This window comes from Neoarius graeffei, chromosome 17 (genome assembly GCF_027579695.1).
Source record: "Neoarius graeffei isolate fNeoGra1 chromosome 17, fNeoGra1.pri, whole genome shotgun sequence".
NCBI classification, from domain to species: Eukaryota; Metazoa; Chordata; class Actinopteri; order Siluriformes; family Ariidae; genus Neoarius; species Neoarius graeffei.
Window position 1 is genome coordinate 43605233 of NC_083585.1, and position 20771 is coordinate 43626003.

Consider the following 20771-nt stretch of genomic DNA (forward strand, 5'->3'; position numbering starts at 1 on the left):
ACAGTAAATTGGATAATGGCGAGTTGTGATTTCACAGACCCCTGAGTGTGCCTGGACAGCAATTTGAAAACTACTCACACTCACATTCAGCAACCGTTTTACCCTGATCAGGGTCATGGGGGGTTTGGAGCCTGTCCTGGGAAAACTGGGCATGAGGCAAGAATAAATCCCTGGACAGAAAGCCCATCCATCACAGTGCCCCATGCATACACATGGACACATTCATTCACCTCACCTAAGGTGGGGTTTACATTAGACCGTATCAGCGGATCATCAGATTAACGTTTTTAAAACGATTAGTGTGCACACAGCAACACCAATACACGATTCGCGTGCACATAGCAACGCCAATACACGGATACGCTCGGCTCCGAAGGCATCCTGCGCTCCAAATCACTCCGCCCTGAACAGCGAGTGCCCTCTGGAGGGTGCGCACTCCGGCCCTGCGCAGCTCACAGAGCGCGCGAGTATAGCGCACGAGCAGTGATTCGGGACTGAGCCGCTGTGTGTGTGATCCCAGCGCATATCACTTACCACTTGCAAGTGGAAGGATGGCAAGCCTAAAGACAATCATAACTACACAATGGGCAGTATTTGCATCAGTATTTGCAGTATTTTCATACTTTTATACTCTTTAATGAAAGGTGATACAAGGCGGAAGTCCGCGCCGTTTTTCAGCAGTCGCGTCACATGACCAACGCCAGCGAATCAGGAAGGTGGATGCCACAGTGACGTTGTCCAATGACGACGCCAGCTAGAGCTCAGCACAGCGTATCCGCGTATTCTCAATGTTTACACAGCACCGGCCCAGACACGATCTGGATTGAATACGTGGACCCTGGCGGATTCCCGTTTCCCGGCGTTTCCAGGCGTTTTAATGTAAACGGACAGTGCATCCGCGAAGAAAACGAGACAGATACGGTCTAATGTAAACTTGGCCTAAGACAGCAATACTTCTACGCCATTTAATCCTGTCTCCCACTACTATCCTCGCCTCCTCCCATGACTTCCAGCCATTCAAATTCTGTTCCTTTTCCATTGTTCTCCACCATGTTGTTTTTGGTCTTCCTACAGTACTTTCCTCCTCCCATTACGTATCCAAGTTAGTACACATTTGTTCACACCTAGAGGCAACTGATCTCAACCAATCCACATAGGACACTTTAGGGAGGTGGGAGGAAACCGAAGATCCCAGAGGAAACCCAAGCAGAGACAAGGAGAACATTCACAGAAACTCCACACAAGTTGAGGCTCGAACCAGGTGCCCTGGAGCTGTGAGATGGCAAATCTATCCACTGCTTTAATGAATTCTGCAGTGTGATTTTGGGTTGTAAATCTGTTTAATTTGTCCTTTCAAACAATGGACTTTTCAGGGGAATTTTTATTGTATTTTTACTGTATTGTCCCAGTGTTTGATAGTTGTATAAAAGCACATAAGAACAGCTTTCCTGTTTTATTCTACTACGAGAGAGTTATGATGTCCATTTTAATTATAACTCCAGTAAATGCATGTATTGCATACATAGGATTTACTTTCTACTATTTTACTTGCAGAATATACATGTAATTAATTTAACGAATACAAAGCTTCCATTATAAGTACACGGTAATCACACAGATGCTACACATACAATAGAGATTATGTTAAAAAACCTATCGAGTTAGGCTTGAATCTCAATTTGTATTTATTAAAAATGCAATAAGAGTAGTGTTTTTGGTGACAAAAGCCATATCTCATATCTAATCCTATAGGTTTATCATCTGACTTATTAACACACACGAGAGAGCACAAGGCTCACTTGAACTGACTTGACATCAGAAACACAAACAGGTGGGATGCCCTTTAAAGGTGACCATAGCCCTTCCTGAGCTTCTCTGGTGACATTTGGTGCCCCTCTCTCTCTTTCTCTCTCCTGCTTTCTCTCTCTCTCTCTATGTGTCTGAGCTTAATTCCAACTTCTCCACATGCCAGTCATGAATTATTTACTCCTGAACTTTAGCTGATATTTAATGAAAGAACACCAAGTGGCATCCACCACGAAGCTAGATAAGTACTAAGCACTAAGAGATCTCACTGTACCAAATATGCCTAATTACTTTCATACAGTCAGCTCCAGAATTACTGGCACCCTTCATACAAACATATAAATGGTGCTATAAAATCAATATTATACACAATCATGGGACATTTCCCCCTTCATACCATTGTAAACACCTACCTTCCCACAAACCAAAAATTACTTAAACAATATTTTCTCTCAAAAGCATTTGAGGTATAAGAATAAGTAAGAATACTTAAGTTAAACAATTAATAAGTTAGACAAATTGTCCTCTTTGTAAAATACAACCCCGATTCCAAGAAAGTTCGGGTGCTGTGTAAAATGTAAATAAAAACAGAATGTGATGATTTGCAAATCTTTTTCAACTTGTATTTAACTGAATACAATACAAAGATGGGGCGGCATGATGGTGTAGTGGTTAGCGCTGTCGCTTCACAGCAAGAAGGTCCCGGGTTCGAGCCCAGTGGCCGATGAGGGCCTTTCTGTGTGGAGTTTGCATGTTCTCCACGTGTCTGCATGGGTTTCCTCCGGGTGCTCCGGTAATTGGTGGCTCTAAATTGACCGTAGGTGTGAGTGTGAATGGTTGTCTGTGTCTCTGTGTCAGCCCTGCGATGACCTGGCGACTTGTCCAGGGTGTACCCCATCTCTTGCCCATAGTCAGCTGGGATAGGCTCCAGTTTGCCTGCGACCCTGTAGAACAGGATAAGCGGCTACAGATAATGGATGGATGGGTGGATGGATGGACGGACAATACAAAGACAAGCTATTTAATTTTCAAACTGATCAATTGTATTTTTTTTTTGTAAATATATACTCATTCTGAATTTGATGCCTGTAACATGTTCCAAAAAACTTGGGACAGAGGCATGTTTACCACTGTGTTACATCACCTTTTCTTTTAACAGCACTCAGTAAGAAATGAGGACACAAATTTATTAAGTTTGAAAGTGAAATTCTTTCCCATTCTTGCTTGATATACAACTTGCTTGATACACCAACCATGCAAAGCAAAAGCCATATACCGACAACGTCCAGAAACGTCACCAAATTCTCTGAGCCCGTTCATCTGAGAATGACTGACACAAAGTGGAAAAGTATGCTGTGGTCTGATGAGTCCACATTTCAAATTGATTTTAGAAATCATGGAGGTTGTGTCCTCCAGGCTACAAAGGAAAAGGAGCATCCAGATTGTTACCAGCACAAAGTTCAAAAGCCAGCATCTGTGATGGTATGGGTATGTTAGTGCCCATGGCATGGGTAACTTGCACATCTGCGAAGGCTCCATTAATGCTGAAATGTGCATGCAGGTTTTGGAGCAACATATGCTGCCATCCAGATAATGCCTTTTTCAGGGACATCCCTGATTATTCCCACAAGACAAAGCCAAGCGACAATTTGCAATTTGCGCTACAAAGTGTGGCTTTGTAGTAAAAGAGTGTGGGTGCTAAACTGGCCTGCCTGTTGAGCAACTGAAGTTGTATATCCAGCAAGAATGGGAAAGAATTTCACTTTCAAAACTTCAACAATTAGTGTATTCAGTTCCCAAACGCTTACTGAGTGTTATTAAAAGAAAAGGTGATGTAACACAGTGGTAAACATGCCCCGTCTCAACTTTTTGGGAATGTGTTGCAAGCATCAAATTCAGAATGAGTGTATATTTACAAAAATCTATAAAGTTTATCAGTTTGAACATTAAGTATATTGTCTTTGTATTGTATTCAATCGAATATATGTTAAAAAGGTTTTTCAAATCATTGCATTCTGTTTTTATTTACCTTTTACACAACATCATAACTTTTTTGTAAGCGGGGTTCTACATACAGTGGCATGCAAAAGTTTGGGCACCCTTACTGAAAATGTCTGTTACTGTGAATAGTTAAGTGAGCAGAAGATGAACTGATCACCAAAAGGCATAAAGGTAAAGACGATACATTTATTTTCAGCATTTTCTTCAAGATTTGTGTATTATTTTTGTTTTGTACAATTGGAGAGTGAAAAAAGAAAAGGAACACCATGCAAAAGTTTGGGCACCCCAATACATTTGAGTTCTCAGGTAACTTTTACCAAGGCTCCAGACCTTAATTAGTTTATTGAGCTGTGGCTTGTTCAAATTCTTCATTAGGAAAGGTCAGATGATGCAGATTTCAAAGCTGTATAAATTCTCTGACTCCTCAAACTTGTCTCTAAAATCAACAGCCATGGGCTCCTCTAAGCAACTCCCTCACATTCTGAATAATAAAATAATTGATGCTCACAAAACAGGAGAAGGCTACAAGAATGTAGCAAAGTGTTGTCAGGCAGCCGTTTCCTCAGATTGTAATGTTATTAAGAAATAGCAGTTAACAGAAACAGTGGAGATCAAGGTGAGGTCTGGAAGATGAAGAAAACTTTCTGAAAGAACTGCTCGTTGGATTGCTAGAAAGGCAAATAAAAACCCTGTTTGACTGCAAAAGACCTTCAGAAAGATTTAGCAGAACCTGGAGTGGTGGTGCACTGTTCTACTATGCAGCAACACCTGAACAAATATGACCTTCATGGGAGAGTCATCAGAAGAAAACCATTCCTGCGTCCTAGCCACAAAATTCAGCGTCTGAAGTTTGCAAATGAACATCTAAATAAGCCTGATGCATTTTGGAAACAAGTCCTGTGGACTGATGAAATCAAAATAGAACTTTTTGGCCACAATGTGCAAAGGTATGTTTGGAGAAAAAAGGGTGCCAAATTCCAGGAAAAGAACACCTCTCCAGCTCTGAAGCATGGGTGTGGATCGATCATGCTTTGGGGTTGTGTTGCAGCCAGTGGCACAGGGCACATTCATTGGTTGAGGGAAGCATGGATTCAAATAAATACCAACAAATTCTGGAAGCAAACATCACACCATCTGTAAAAAAGTTGAAGTTAAAAAGAGGATGGGTCCTACAATAAGACAATGATCCAAAACACACCTCAAACTCTACAACCCCGATTCCAAAAAAGTTGGGACAAAGTACAAATTGTAAATGAAAACGGAATGCAATAATTTACAAATCTCAAAAACTGATATTGTATTCACAATAGAACATATACAACATATCAAATGTCAAAAGTGAGACATTTTGAAATTTCATGCCAAATATTGGCTCATTTGAAATTTCATGACAGCAACACATCTCAAAAAAGTTGGGACAGGGGCAATAAGAGGCTGGAAAAGTTAAAGGTACAAAAAAGGAACAGCTGGAGGACCAAATTGCAACTCATTAGGTCAATTGGCAATAGGTCATTAACATGACTGGGTATAAAAAGAGCATCTTGGAGTGGCAGTGGCTCTCAGAAGTAAAGATGGGAAGAGGATCACCAGTCCCCCTAATTCTGCGCCGACAAATAGTGGAGCAATATCAGAAAGGAGTTCGACAGTGTAAAATTGCAAAGAGTTTGAACATATCATCATCTACAGTGCATAATATCATCAAAAGATTCAGAGAATCTGGAAGAATCTCTGTGCGTAAGGGTCAAGGCCGGAAAACCATACTGGGTGCCCGTGATCTTCGGGCCCTTAGACGGCACTGCATCACATACAGGCATGCTTCTGTATTGGAAATCACAAAATGGGCTCAGGAATATTTCCAGAGAACATTATCTGTGAACACAATTCACCGTGCCATCCGCTGTTGCCAGCTAAAACTCTATAGTTCAAAGAAGAAGCCGTATCTAAACATGATCCAGAAGCGCAGACGTCTTCTCTGGGCCAAGGCTCATTTAAAATGGACTGTGGCAAAGTGGAAAACTGTTCTGTGGTCAGACGAATCAAAATTTTAAGTTTTTTATGGAAATCAGGGACGCCGTGTCATTCGGACTAAAGAGGAGAAGGACGACCCAAGTTGTTATCAGCGCTCAGTTCAGAAGCCTGCATCTCTGATGGTATGGGGTTGCATTAGTGCGTGTGGCATGGGCAGCTTAGACATCTGGAAAGACACCATTAATGCTGAAAGGTATATCCAGGTTCTAGAGCAACATATACTCCCATCCAGACGACGTCTCTTTCAGGGAAGACCTTGCATTTTCCAACATGACAATGCCAAACCACATACTGCATCAATTACAGCATCATGGCTGTGTAGAAGAAGGGTCCGGGTACTGAACTGGCCAGCCTGCAGTCCAGATCTTTCACCCATAGAAAACATTTGGCGCATCATAAAACGGAAGATACGACAAAAAAGACCTAAGACAGTTGAGCAACTAGAATCCTACATTAGACAAGAATGGGTTAACATTCCTATCCCTAAACTTGAGCAACTTGTCTCCTCAGTCCCCAGACGTTTACAGACTGTTGTAAAGAGAAAAGGGGATGTCTCACAGTGGTAAACATGGCCTTGTCCCAACTTTTTTGAGATGTGTTGTTGTCATGAAATTTAAAATCACCTAATTTTTCTCTTTAAATGATACATTTTCTCAGTTTAAACATTTGATGTGTCATCTATGTTCTATTCTGAATAAAATATGGAATTTTGAAACTTCCACATCATTGCATTCAGTTTTTATTTACAATTTGTACTTTGTCCCAACTTTTTTGGAATCGGGGTTGTACAATGGAATACCTCAAGAGGCACAAGCTGAAGGTTTTGCCCTGGCCCTCACAATCCCCTGACCTAAACATCATTGAAAATCTGTGGATAGATCTCAAAAGAGCAGTGCATGCAAGACAGCCCAAGAAACTTCTAGAACTGGAAGCCTTTTGCAAGGACGAATGTGTGAAAATCCCCCATATCATTCCCTCCATGAAATAAGCGACGCTGGTTCTTTATACATATGGATTTATTTTTCTCTTCATTCCAATTCACCGTCAACAATCCACCGTCGAACTGTTATAAGGCAATATACAAAAAAACCACGCATTCATTTAACATAAAATTGACATGCCAAAGACTAATTAACGTGAGAAGCAACGTAAATAAACATACTGTACCTCGCTGGCTGCATACAACACAGGGGGAATGAGTCTTGAACAAAAAAAAACCCTCAAAATCAAAATAGGAAATACTAGGATCACCTTGAAAACAGAGGATAAACAACTTCTTGAAACTTTCTTGGTGGATTCCCGCAATTAATTGCGTCCTGTGATCCCACCAGATGTGGTGCTTTCCAGCAGAAATTAGCACTGTTTGTCCTCACATGGTTCTCCCTCAGCACCTGTTACTCACTACACTGGCAGAAGTGTCTTAAATAGTCTCACATCTACATGTAAACCCTGAGACATGTTCTGACATGTAGAAAGAAGGACTGAGAAGACTTGGGCTTGAGTTGCACAATACAAATAAATCTTCACAAGAAATAAACCACATAAATAATATATGTAAACATATATGTAAACAAATTATTATTAATTATTGCAAATAATATCCACAGCAGTTACACTCCCACCAAATCACATTTTTTGTGTGATTTCACTTCACTTTCATTTCAACCTCACAAATTAACTCAAAACTTGTGGAGAATAACCCTGACCTTTATTCTGCTTCAAGCAGTAGAACAGTCTTATGTACGGGCCTGTCAAGGTAGCCTGGTTTAGTAGTGCGTTTTCCCTTGTTGTCTAAAGTTGAGTCACTAACAGCATCATCTTTCTAACTCTTCCATCAGAGCTACTGTAGGGCACACTTCTGTCACTCTTCCTTTGGTATTGATTTCAGTACCTTCTTGCTGTTTGAAATGAACTCATGTAGCCTTAGTTTGCCTGTGCTACAAAGACATCTTGCTTCCTTGATGAGCTGAATCGCCTCAGTCTCAGATGGTACACTCACCAGTCCATCATCAACATAAAAATTCCTCTGGATGAATTTGACAGCATCTTGGTTAAACTGATTCTGCCCTTCAGTGGCTAGATGCTTGAGACCAAAATTGGCACAACCGGGTGAGGAGGCTGCCCCAAACAGATGGACTTTCATCCGAAAGACTGACAGTGGAGACTCTAGATCACTGTTCTCCCACCATAAGAACCACAGGTAGTCTTGGTCTTCAGGCCTTACATGAAACTGATGGAACATTTTTTCCACATCACACATAATAGCAATCGGGCCCTTACGAAATCTAGAAAGAACTTCCACCAAGGTGTTTGTGAGCTCTGGCCCAGTAAGAAGGTGGTCGTTCAATGATGTATCTTCGAACCTTGCTCAACAATCAAAGACAACACGGATCTTTCCAGGCTTGTGAGGGTGGTATACGCCGTGGTGCGGAATATACCAAACTGGTTGATTTCCGAGTTCCTCTTCTGGGACCCTCTCTGCATCACCACGATCGATAATTTCCTTCATGAAGTTCATGTACAGTAGTCTAAGCAATATTTTTGGTCTCCCTTGAGCTTTCGTTCCAAACACATTAGACGCTGAATAGCACATGACTTATTATTAGGGAGATTTGGTCTGTCTTGTCTGAAAGGTAAGGGCATTTCATAATGACCATCTTGTTTGTGTTTGATACCATTTTTCAGCTTTGTCAAGAAGTGAAGATCTTCCTGCGAGACAGCTGTTTCTTCTCCACATCTTTCACTGAAGTCAGATTCTAACACCTTGAGTACATCATCTGGAGCGATGATTTCCTTGATCTGAGTCTTGCAAACACAGTGAACTGCACCTTTGAGCCTTACTGTCTGTATGGGTTCAGGCATCACTTGTCTTACAATGATACGATGACTTACTCCAATTGCATCACTGCAATGCTCACTTGGATCACCATAACTCACTATGCTCCAACCTAGGTCGTTTTTTTGGGCAAAGGGTTGATTTTCCTCTCCACATACAACCTCTCTAGGCATCAGAGCCTGTGGACAGTTGTAACCAATCAGCAGACCGATTTCACAATCATTTTGCGGAGCAATATGTTCTGCAAGATGCTCCAAATGAGGCCGCGCCTTGGCGGTCTCAGGAGTTGGGATGTGCATTCGATTAGCAGGAATGAATTCACAAGTGTAGACTGTTGGCACTGTGATCTTCTTAGAAGAGAATATCCCTCTTATTTGTAGGCTTCTGAGTCTTTTACAGGGCACAATTGTCTTTTTGGATGACATTGTAGATAGTTTCAGCTTCACTCGTTCAGTGTTAGTATCTAGAACATCTGCAACTTCCTCAAGGATGAATGAAGAGTCACTTTGTGAGTCTAGCAGGGCATAGACAAGAACTTCCTTGCTTGAGTCACTAGGCGTTGACACATAGACAGGCACTATTTCTGAAGTCTGGGTACTGTTGCCATCTTGCACAACTCTGTTGGATGTGGTTTCTTTAATGGCGTCTTGTAGCTGTGTTGACTGTAACTTTCTTTCCTTACTGTAGCTCACCTCCTTAGACTGTTCATTTTTTGTTTCTTGTTTTGAGCGGTCTTCATGTAGGCATGTGGGGTGATGTTTTGAGCAAGTTTCACAGACCATCCAGTTACTGCAGCTCTTGGATTGATGGCCAGGACTTAAACAGCCAAAGCACAGTCCCTCACTCTGAGTAAATTTGACTCTGTCAGCAACTGACCTTTCCATGAACTTGCGACACTTCTGTAAGCTGTGTCCTATTTTCTTACAAAACACACGTGACTATGTTTCTTTCACTGGTGTTGGCACCAACTGTTTGATTCTTGGAGGCCACTGTGTTTTGGTTCCTAATTTTTGCCTTATCAGGTTCACTTTGCCGTAAAGCATGAAAAGATGTTATAGGGTTGCAAGCAATACTAGCTTCCATTGATAGGAATGTCACAAAATAACTAAAGTTTGGGAACCTTCTGTGTTCTAGTTGGTATTGTGTGGCCTTTCGATTCCATCTGGTACTTAACCAGTCAGGTAGTTTGGCAGTAAGTTTCTGGTTCTCAATTCCATCATTAAGAACATTTAAAATCTCATTGTGGGCAATGGCAGATTCACAACTGCGTAGGAAGTCCACAAACTTTCGCAACTCAGCACTCTCTCTTGAGGCTATTTTTGGCCAGGCATATACCTTGTCTCGGAAGGCTTTGGCAATTACAAAGGACTCACCATATCGTTCATTTAGCAGGTCCCATGCTGCGTAATACGAGTCTTCTGAATCAAGCAGAAAATAACCTTGTATGGCCTCTTTAGCTGCTTCTCCAACATATTTCTGAAGGAAGAAGATTTTCTCTGAAGTTGGAATATTTTTCCTCTCAATCAGTGCCTGAAAGAATGACTTCCAATGATTAAACTTAAGTGGGTCTCCACTAAAGATTGTTGGCTCTGGAATGGGCAGCCTGTTTGCTGATATAGCCTCAGCCAATACTTTTACAAGCTTTCCTGAGTCATCTTGGAGCATTTTCCTTGGAGCCATGTCTCTCAGTGGTTGTGGATACAAAGGCTCAGAATTCACCTGATTACCTTCTGGTGCAGCTATAGGTAGTACAAAGTTTTGTGGTGCACGTACTTGGTCTGGATAGAATTCAGCTCCATCACAAACTTTAAGCTTTGCCTTGGCAGCATTCAGCTTTTTCAGCTCCTCCAGATGCTGAAGCTCTCTTTTCAAGTCTTCTACAGACCTTTTTCTTGCAGCACTCTCTTCTTGCTGTTTCTTTAAGAGAGCAGCCTCTTGTCTTTCCTTTTCTATCCTACGTTCAGTCTCTTCCTTTTCTCCTTGAAGATGGCAAGTTAATGCACCTGCTTCTTGGTCTGCGACTATCTGCCGTTCCTCAGCTTCAAGTTTTAGCAGTTTCTCTTGGTGGCATTCTTGCTCAGCCATAATCTCTAATACAGCTCGAGTGGCTTCATACTCAGCAGTAGCTTCTTGCCTTTTAACTGAAGAGACATTAGAGTGAATGGAATGATCTTTAGAACAATCAGAGGCTGGAGGTGACACACTAGAGATTGAAGATGCAAACACAGAGTTGTCTTCAGGCCAGCACAGCTCCTCCCTTACATCTTGAATTTGTGACTGAGCATTTTTTACAACAATCCTGGTGACTGATATAGACTTGTCCAGTTTGTGGCACATGTCATGTGATGGGCTGTCAATCCTTCTGTATTCATAATATTCAGCTCAGACAATTCTCTTTGAATACTGCTGATGTGCTCTTGTAGGATGTTACTCGAGTCCTGTTTTATTACAGATTTTTTAGCTACCTTAGTTAGAGCCTTCCATCGTTCATAAATACTGTCAAAGCAAAGTAGTAGTCTGCTAGTTTTTTCTTGCTGAAATTCCCTTCCCTTAATCTGCGGGCTCGCTCACCTCTACTGCCCCTTTTCCACCAAAGCAGTTCCAGGGCTGGTTCGGGGCCAGTGCTTAGTTTGGAACCGGGTTTTCTGTTTCCACTGACAAAGAACTGGCTCTGGGGCCAGAAAAACCGGTTCCAGGCTAGCACCAACTCTCTGCTGGGCCAGAGGAAAGAACCGCTTACATCAGCTGGGGGCGGAGTTGTTAAGACCAACAACAATAGCAAGACCGCAAAAGATCGCCATGTTTAAATAAGCGACGAGATATCATGGATGCAGTAAAGCAGCAGTCATCCATTATTATTGTTGTTGTTGCTTCTTCTTCTTCTCCATGTTGTTGTTGCTTCGATGTTCGCGCCAAGTTTTATGCAAACGCAGAGACGTAACTGACGTATACAGCGACGTAACTGACATACAGTGGTGCTTGAAAGTTTGTGAACCCTTTAGAATTTTCTATATTTCTGACCTACATCATCAGATTTTCACACAAGTCCTAAAAGTAGATAAAGAGAACCCAGTTAAACAAATGAGACAAAAATATTATACTCGGTCATTTATTTATTGAGGAAAATGATCCAATATTACATATCTGTGAGTGGCAAAAGTATGTGAACCTTTGCTTTCAGTATCTGGTGTGACCCACTTGTGCAGCAATAACTGCAACTAAACGTTTCCGGTAACTGTTGATCAGTCCTGCACACCGGCTTGGAGGAATTTTAGCCCATTCCTCCGTACAGAACAGCTTCAACTCTGGGATGTTGGTGGGTTTCCTCACATGAACTGCTCCCTTCAGGTCCTTCCACAACATTTCGATTGGATTAAGGTCAGGACTTTGACTTGGCCATTCCAAAACATTCACTTTATTCTTCTTTAACCATTCTTTGGTAGAACGACTTGTGTGCTTAGGGTCGTTGGCTTGCTGCATGACCCACCTTCTCTTGAGATTCAGTTCATGGACAGATGTCCTGACATTTTCCTTTAGAATTTGCTGGTATAATTCCGAATTCATTGTTCCATCAATGATGGCAAGCTGTCCTGGCCCAGATGCAGCAAAATAGGCCCAAACCACAATACTACCACCACCATGTTTCACAGATGGGATAAGGTTCTTATGCTGGAATGCAGTGTTTTCTTTTCTCCAAACATGATGCTTCTCATTTAAACCAAAAAGTTCTATTTTGGTCTCATCCATCCACAAAATATTTTTCCAATAGCCTTCTGGCTTGTCCACGTGATCTTTAGCAAACTGCAGACGAGCAGCAATGTTCTTTTTGGAGAGCAGTGGCTTTCTCCTTGCAACCCTGCCATGCACACCATTGTTGTTCGGTCTTATCCTGATGGTGGACTCATGAACATTAACATTAACCAATGTGAGAGAGGCCTTCAGTTGCTTAGAAGTTACCCTGGGGTCCTTTATGACCTGGCCGACTATTACACGCCTTGCTCTTGGAGTGATCTTTGTTGGTTGACCACTCCTGGGGAGGGTAACAATGGTCTTGAATTTCCTCCATTTGTACACAATCTGTCTGACTGTGGATTGGTGGAGTCCAAACTCTTTAGAGATGGCTTTGTAACCTTTTCCAGCCTGATGAACATCAACAACACTTTTTCTGAGGTCCTCAGAAATCTCCTTTGTTCGTGCCATGATCCACTTCCACAAATGTGTGTTGTGAAGATCAGACTTTGATAGATCCCTGTTCTTTAAATAAAACGCCCACTCACACCTGATTGTCATCCCATTGATTGAAAACACCTGACTCTAATTTCACCTTCAAATTAACTGCTAATCCTAGAGGTTCACATACTTTTGCCACTCACAGATATGTAATATTGGATCATTTTTCTCAATAAATAAATGACCAAGTATAATATTTTTGTCTCATTTGTTTAACTGGGTTCTCTTTATCTACTTTTAGGACTTGTGTGAAAATCTGATGATGTTTTAGGTCATATTTATGCAGAAATATAGAAAATCTTAAAGGGTTCACAAACTTTCAAGCACCACTGTATACAGCGACGTAATGACGTGGCTCCTCTGAGCACCCCGAGCTATGGAAAAGCAAACTGGTTCTCAGCTGGCTCGCAAGTTGAACGAGTTGTGAACCAGCGCTGGCCCCGAACCAGCCCTGGAAGTGATTTGGTGGAAAAGGGGTATACGAGGCTCTTCAGACTGTATTGCTGGTTGTACAACTCTAGACTCATCTATCTGCTCTGGCTCTGCTGCTTGTTCTGTAAAAACTGCTACATAACGGAGTCTCTTCACTTGTTTGTGACATTTTAGCTGATTTGGAAAATGACCTTTACACAATATACTTATCTCAAATACCTAGAGTAGTTAATAATGAACATTTCCACAAAAATATGTTTCAATTGAAAAGAAAAATCAAATTAGGTTACTGCCTTTAAAGCAACCTTTAAAATAGGCATTGACAAGGCCCTTATGGCGACACCTCAATGAGCTTGCATAGAAATACTTAAATATGAATAGAAAACCTCTTGCCAAATATGAGCTTAAATATGAACTTAGTTACATGCACACACAAAATTTCCCTCTTCTTCAAAGGAAATCAATTACCCTTGCTCAATTAAAAAATTAAGGATTAATATATAGAAGATGCAAATAAATCAAGTGCATCAATGCTCCTTCATATCTTGTGAAATACTTTTCTTCTTAGTTGGTACACACAGTCCCTGATAGGTTTTCAATTCTTATGTCCCCTTTTAGTACACAAACTTAAGTGCCTGACTTATGGACATATTCATGAAAACTGATAAACTTATGTGTCCTCAATGCTGAACAGTGGCTTATCTGTATTTCCCATTTTGGCGAACTGTCGGCACAAGCAGGTCACAGAGAGTTCACGCAGGTCCGAGTTCGACTATCACTCCCTCCATGAAATAAGCGACGCTGGTTCTTTATACATATGGATTTATTTTTCTCTTCATTCCAATTCACCGTCAACAATCCACCGTCGAACTGTTATAAGGCAATATACAAAAAAACCACGCATTCATTTAACATAAAATTGACACGCCAAAGACTAATTAACGTGCCAAGCAACGTAAATAAACATACCTCGCTGGCTGCATACGTACAACACAGGGGGAATGAGTCTTGAACAAAAAAAACCCTCAAAATCAAAATAGGAAATACTAGGATCACCTTGAAAACAGAGGATAAACAACTTCTTGAAACTTTCTTGGTGGATTCCCGCAATTAATTGCGTCCTGTGATCCCACCAGATGTGGTGCTTTCCAGCAGAAATTAGCACTGTTTGTCCTCACATGGTTCTCCCTCAGCACCTGTTACTCACTACACTGGCAGAAGTGTCTTAAATAGTCTCACATCTACATGTAAACCCTGAGACATGTTCTGACATGTAGAAAGAAGGACTGAGAAGACTTGGGCTTGAGTTGCACAATACAAATAAATCTTCACAAGAAATAAACCACATAAATAATATATGTAAACATATATGTTAACAAATTATTATTAATTATTGCAAATAATATCCACAGCAGTTACACCCCAGGTAAGAACTGAAAGATTATTAGCTGGCTACAAAAAGTGTTTACAAGCTGTGATACTTGCCAAAGGGGCTGTTACTAGGTACTAACCATGCAGGGTGCCCAAACTTTTGCTTTGGGCCCTTTTCCTTTTTTGTAATTTTGAAAATGTAAAAGATGAAAATAAAAAAATTGCTTTTGCTTAAAATATAAAGGGAATGAGTCATCTTTAACTTTATGCCTTTTGGAGATCATTTCATCTTCAACTTGCTTAACTGTTCATGGTAACAGCAATTTTGACCAGGGGTGCACAAACCTTTGCATAGTTGAAAGAAATCGCACTTAGTGTCCATCCACCCATTATCTGTAGCTGCTTAGCCTGTGCAGGGTCACAGGCAAGCTGGAGCCTATCCCAGCTGACTATGGGCGAGAGGCGGGGTACACCCTGGACAAGTCGCCAGATCATCACAGGGCTGACACAGAGACAAACAACCATTCACACTCACATTCACACCTACGGCCAATTTAGAGTCACCAATTAGCCTAACCTGCATGTCTTTAAGGGAAACCAGAGCACCCGGAGGAAACCCACACAGACACGGGGAGAACATGCAAACTCCACACAGAAAGGCCGTCATCGGCCACTGGGCTCAAACCCAGAACCTTCTTGCTGTAAGGCGACAGTGCTAACCACTACACCACTGTGCCGCCCCACTCAGTGTCCAGAAACTCTAAAGTCTACGCTTCATTTGATCAAATACTACACTATAAAGTTGAGATATACTAATATTCAATCCATATGAATAATCTCAGCTAACAAAGTATACTGATTTATATAGAGAGACATATGAATAGCTCATTTACAAGCTTATATCAAGCCATCGGGGCGGCACGGTGGTGTAGTGGTTAGCACTGTCGCCTCACAGCAAGAAGGTCCAGGTTCGAGCCCCGTGGCCGGCGAGGGCCTTTCTGTGTGGAGTTTGCATGTTCTCCCTGTGTCCGCGTGGGTTTCCTCTGGGTGCTCCGGTTTCCCCCACAGTCCAAAGACATGCAGGTTAGGTTAACTGGTGACTCTAAATTGACAGTAGGTATGAATGTGAGTGTGAATGGTTGTCTGTGTGTATGTGTCAGCCCTGTGATGACCTGGCGACTTGTCCAGGGTGTACCCCGCCTTTCGCCCGTAGTCAGCTGGGATAGGCTCCAGCTTGCCTGCGACCCTGTAGAACAGGATAAAGCGGCTAGAAATGATGAGATGAGATCAAGCCATCGATTTATCTATGATTTCAGCAACTAAGTTTATGGAAGCATATCCATCAATTATATGACCAAAAGTATGTGGACAGCTGACCTTGAGACCCATATTTGGGCCTTCCACAAACTGCTGCAACAAAGTTGGAAGCACATAATTGTATCACATGTCTTTGTATGCTGTACCATTAAGATTTCCCTTCGCTGGAACTGGAGCCCCAAACCTGTTCCAGCATAACAAAGCCCAAAACCTTCTTGCTGTGAGGCAACAGCGCTAACCACTCCACCACCGTGCCACCCCACTCAGTGTCCAGAAACCCTGTGCACAAAGTGAGGTTTATGAAGACATAGTTTGCCAAGGTTGGTGTGGAAGAATTCAAGTTACCTACACAGAGCCCTGACCTTATCCCCACTGAACACTTCTGAAATGAACTGGAACACTCAGTGGGCACCAGGCCTCCTCATGGTACAGCACTTCATATCAAAGTACAGTTTAATTTTCAAATTAATTCTTTCGAACAGCTTTCTGACAATAATTAGAATATATAGAATATATGTTATCTTTTCTAAAGTAACAGCTCAGTCACAGGCACCTGTATGGTGGATGATCTACTTAATCTAAGACTAATAATAAATGGATTAATAAAGCATGTTATTTGACAAAGATGGCTGATACGGTATGGTGAAGTTTTCTGTACGGAGCTGTATAGTACTGTGCAAAAGCCACAAGAATCCAAAATATTTAATACAGATGTTGTCTTAATGTTTATTTTTATGACTTCTGCACAGATTTCTTTTAGAACAAAAAATCTAAATGTTACAGAAAAATGTTTGTATGTCAGTAAAGAAAGTAACATAGACAAAATACATCATAAAGACTGTTGGGTTTTACCTGCAAAAAACAGAAGCAAGTGCCACAGTGAAAGTCTCCAAAAGAACCGTGGCAGGTTCTCTAATGCCGCTTTTCCACTACCAACGCAGCTGAGTTGGGCTGAGCCGTGCCGTGCTGAGTTGGGCTGAGTCGAGCTGAGCGGGGCTATTGGAGTTGCATTTCGACTACAACCGCGCTGAACCGTGCTGGCTGGAAGTGGGTGGACACATTGGGTGGAGTTAGCGAAAGTGGGTGGACGTCAGGTGATGTCATTATGCGGCGCAAACAGTGACATCAGTGACCTTTTAAGCGGTAGTTTCACAACCCGGAGAGTAAACAATAAACATGGAGGACATGGAGTCGTTAGTGTTGCTGGTCTTGGTGCTGTGGCTTGTTGTCACCGACAACGCCAACAGATACTGGCAAGAGCGTATAGATGAGGCGAGGCGCATAAGGCTTCATAATTCTCGTAATTCGTAATTCTCCTTCTTCCGGGTTTACGGTGTTTACAGATCCCAGCGTGCTCGCGGGGCGTGTGTGGGCATGTGAGGACACTCCTCCTCACCAATCAGTGCACAGGGGAGTGTCTCCTCACGCCCCCAGCCTCACTCAGCTCGGTTTGGCTCACTTCAGCCCCACTCCAAAACCATGCGAGTTTTGGGGGCTGAGCAGGGCTGAAGCGAGCTGAGTCATGCTGCTCTTAGATAGTCGAAACGCGAGCCGTGTCGGGCTGAAGTGAGCTGAAGCGAGCTGAAGTGAGCTGAAAAAGGGTAGTGGAAAAGGGCCATAACATGCTTCAGAAAACCAGCCAATTTTCTTATAAAATTGCACAAAGTATTCCTGAGAATACTGATGCATTAAAAAAAAATAATGATAATATTGCCTTTGTTTGGTTTATTATTGCTTACTGTGACTTATAGTGATTTTGAAGTAGAAATATTTAATTTCATTATTTCTGAAGGCAGCTTTGCTTTCAGCATTTCTTTATACGTGCCTCAGACTTTTGCACAGTACTTTATCTTCAATATTTATGGAAGTTTCTAGTGTCAGCGCTTTGTAAAGGTCAGTAAGTCTTCAAGACAGAGGACTTTGCACTTTCCAGTATCTCAGTAGCATGACAAGCTGCATTTTTATATTATTAATATCAAGAGAGAGAAAAAGAAGCTGGTCAGGGAACAAGTGTTTATAGCTGCTATAATATAGCCCAGGGGTTCTCAGCCTTTTCTGCTTTGAGGCCCACCTATTCATATTTGTAATGAGTCGGGGCCCATTAAAAAAGTTCCCCAATTATTTTGGCTCATCTATTCTATTAGAATCTAATAATCTACTGTAAAGTGCATTAACAGAATGCAACATCATTCCCTGTTACAGATGGGAGCCCAGGAATTAAATAAATGCAATAAAAACAAACTGTTTTTAATTGTAGGTATTGTATTTAGAACTGTATGGATGTTCCAGAAGCCAATATGCATGCAGGGCATTCTCAGCCAAAAGGGATTAATGATCCAAAAGTGGAGTCTGGGTGATTAACACAAGAACTTATTGCTATGTTTGTGTTCAGCAAACAACCAAGTTATTAAAACAAAGAAGTACACTCAAAAGAAGTGGATATAGAAACCACTCAATGGGATTAGATCCTTACACGCTAACAAAGAAGGATTTTTCTGATGAGTTGGAAAATTATCCATCCGTTGAGTTCCCCGACATCTCAAACTACCTGGTGCTGCAGACATCGTTCTACACGGACACACAGATGAAAACCTGGGAGAGCATGAAGGCGTACAACTTTTTATATGTGGCTGGGTTAAAGATCTGGGGATCAGGACACTACAAGATAGATGGCGATAGATGGATCTAAGTGCAGGAAGAGTGTTTATTAGCAGGCGTGATATTTACAAAAGCAAAACAGAAAGCAGAATCATAAAGCAGAGTATTTAAACAGCGCTGTAAACATGGCTAGAAACAAACGTGACAGCGATAATGATAATACTTCCCAAAGTGTCTGTGAAAACAGCTTCCGTATCTGCGCGTGCTGACTGCACTCAAATCAATATCAGGTGTTTCCCATAACGACTGGGTCCCAAGCGTGCACACCATGTGCTCCGTGAGTGCGCGCGGCTGCTCGAGCTGCGCCAGACTCAAGTGCGCAAAGGCGTGACAGTCAAGTGTTCACCTGCTGTGTGACCACAACTTTTAAAGTGCTGATGACACGTTTTTGACATCTTTGGCGATGTTTTATAACATAAAAAGTAATTCCCGATGATCCATATATTAATTCACGAAGGCGCCTATTTTACAAGTTATGATAAAAAATGCGGCTATTTGGGCAAATTTGACGGGGCTGCAGCACCCAGGAGACGGAGGAGGAGGAGCTATATGACGTCAGCGAAAGAACCTTCCTCCTAACTTACCAGTTTATTGTTGATGCGACAGGTGTTCAGTTTGTCATTATTAGTATTATTATACATTATATATATATATATATATATATATATATATATATATATATATATATATTAGTTATTATGCCTTCGCGTTGTGTTGCCGGCTTTTGCTCCAAAACCTACAAGGGTGGGGTAAGTTTATTCAAGTTTCCCAGAGATCCCGAGCTGCATGCGAAGTGGGTGAAGCAAGTCAGGCGCACTCGTGACAAGTGGGAGCCCTCACCAACATCCGTCCTGTGCTCTGAACACTTCGATTTGGATTGTTTTGACACCCTTCCCAGCTTAAAAGAATCTCTTGGGTGTTCAGTTCAGCACAAACGTGTGTTACTACCATCAGCAGTGCCTACACAGTGTTGCCAGATTGGGATTTTTCCCGCACAGTTGAGCGGTTTCAAGTGCATTTTGGTGGGTTTTGAACATATTTTGGGCTGGAAAACGTCAGCAGTATCTGTGAGAAATTGGTAAAAAATTGAGGGAGGAGAAGCAGCATGATTGATTTGCACAAAACTCAAAATGGCGACAAAACTTTCAGGGTTGAAAATGACGTCATAGGGTGCGCTGGATTCGTCAAGGGCCACGGGGGGATGTGTGCAGTTTTCCAAAAACTCCATAGAAATGAATGGGAAATTTACCTGAGACTTTAGAGTTTATTTTATTTTTAAAAGGGACAGTGTACAAATTAAACATTATCCTTGTGGTAAGGACAGATGTCTGTCCCAGATACTGCTGAAGTTTTCCAGCCCAAAATATGTTCAAAACCCACCAAAATGCACTTGAAACCGCTCAACTGGGCGGGAAACCTCCCAATCTGGCAACACTGCCAGTATTCCAGAGGGGGTCTACTAGTAGCTATGCCGGATCCAAAGACAGTCCTCCTGTCAGAACATGTGTTGTGAAACGACATAAGATAAAGGTACGTAGAGCTATAGATTCTACATGATAATCATAATGTAATCATAAAGTTGGCGTGATATCAGTCATGTACTTGCTTGTGAAAGCTTGCGGCTTTCATGTAACTGCCACCTAGCAACGAGAGGCAAAGGGTAAAGACGGTAGGCTATCATAGATTCTATTTGGAAGAGATCAACACAATTCTAGACTCCCAGAAGAGGAAGAGCTAGCACTAGAGAGTTAACCGGCGTTTTCATGCGCCATTTCCATTGAGTAGAACCAGAGTAGAACAGCCAGTGAACCGCAGCGTGTTCTCCCGCTGACGTCACAACATGGCCGCGAGCCACGGACCCAGTTTTCTTGCGCTGTGCAATTAAAAGTTGGATATTTGCGTAATAACAGCTTCTTTTCACGTAATTATAACAGAAATCTAACATGTTTGCCATGTTGTATAGTTTATTTAAGAAATTGCATAGAGTCATGTTCGTGTCATCAGCCCTTTAACTCATGTGTATATCGCCACCAAAATGCCTCATTTTCAAACCCATCGCAAAACATCACGAGCTGTAGTGTGACTGTAGCTT

General features: G+C 41.8%; 1 protein-coding gene across 4 annotated transcripts in view; it reads right to left on the reverse strand.

Annotated features, from left to right (window-relative positions):
- gabbr1a (gamma-aminobutyric acid (GABA) B receptor, 1a) overlaps positions 1-20771 on the reverse strand; it is a 171868-nt gene that overhangs the window by 104326 nt on the left and 46771 nt on the right. Inside the window, exon 1 of one of the 4 annotated variants that reach the window (XM_060944269.1) lies at positions 7087-7234. The exons of the other annotated variants lie outside the window; for them this stretch is intronic. The gene's annotated coding sequence lies outside the window, so the exon portion shown is untranslated. Of the gene's footprint in view, positions 1-7086; positions 7235-20771 lie in introns of those variants that run through there. 4 annotated transcript variants of the gene reach the window in all.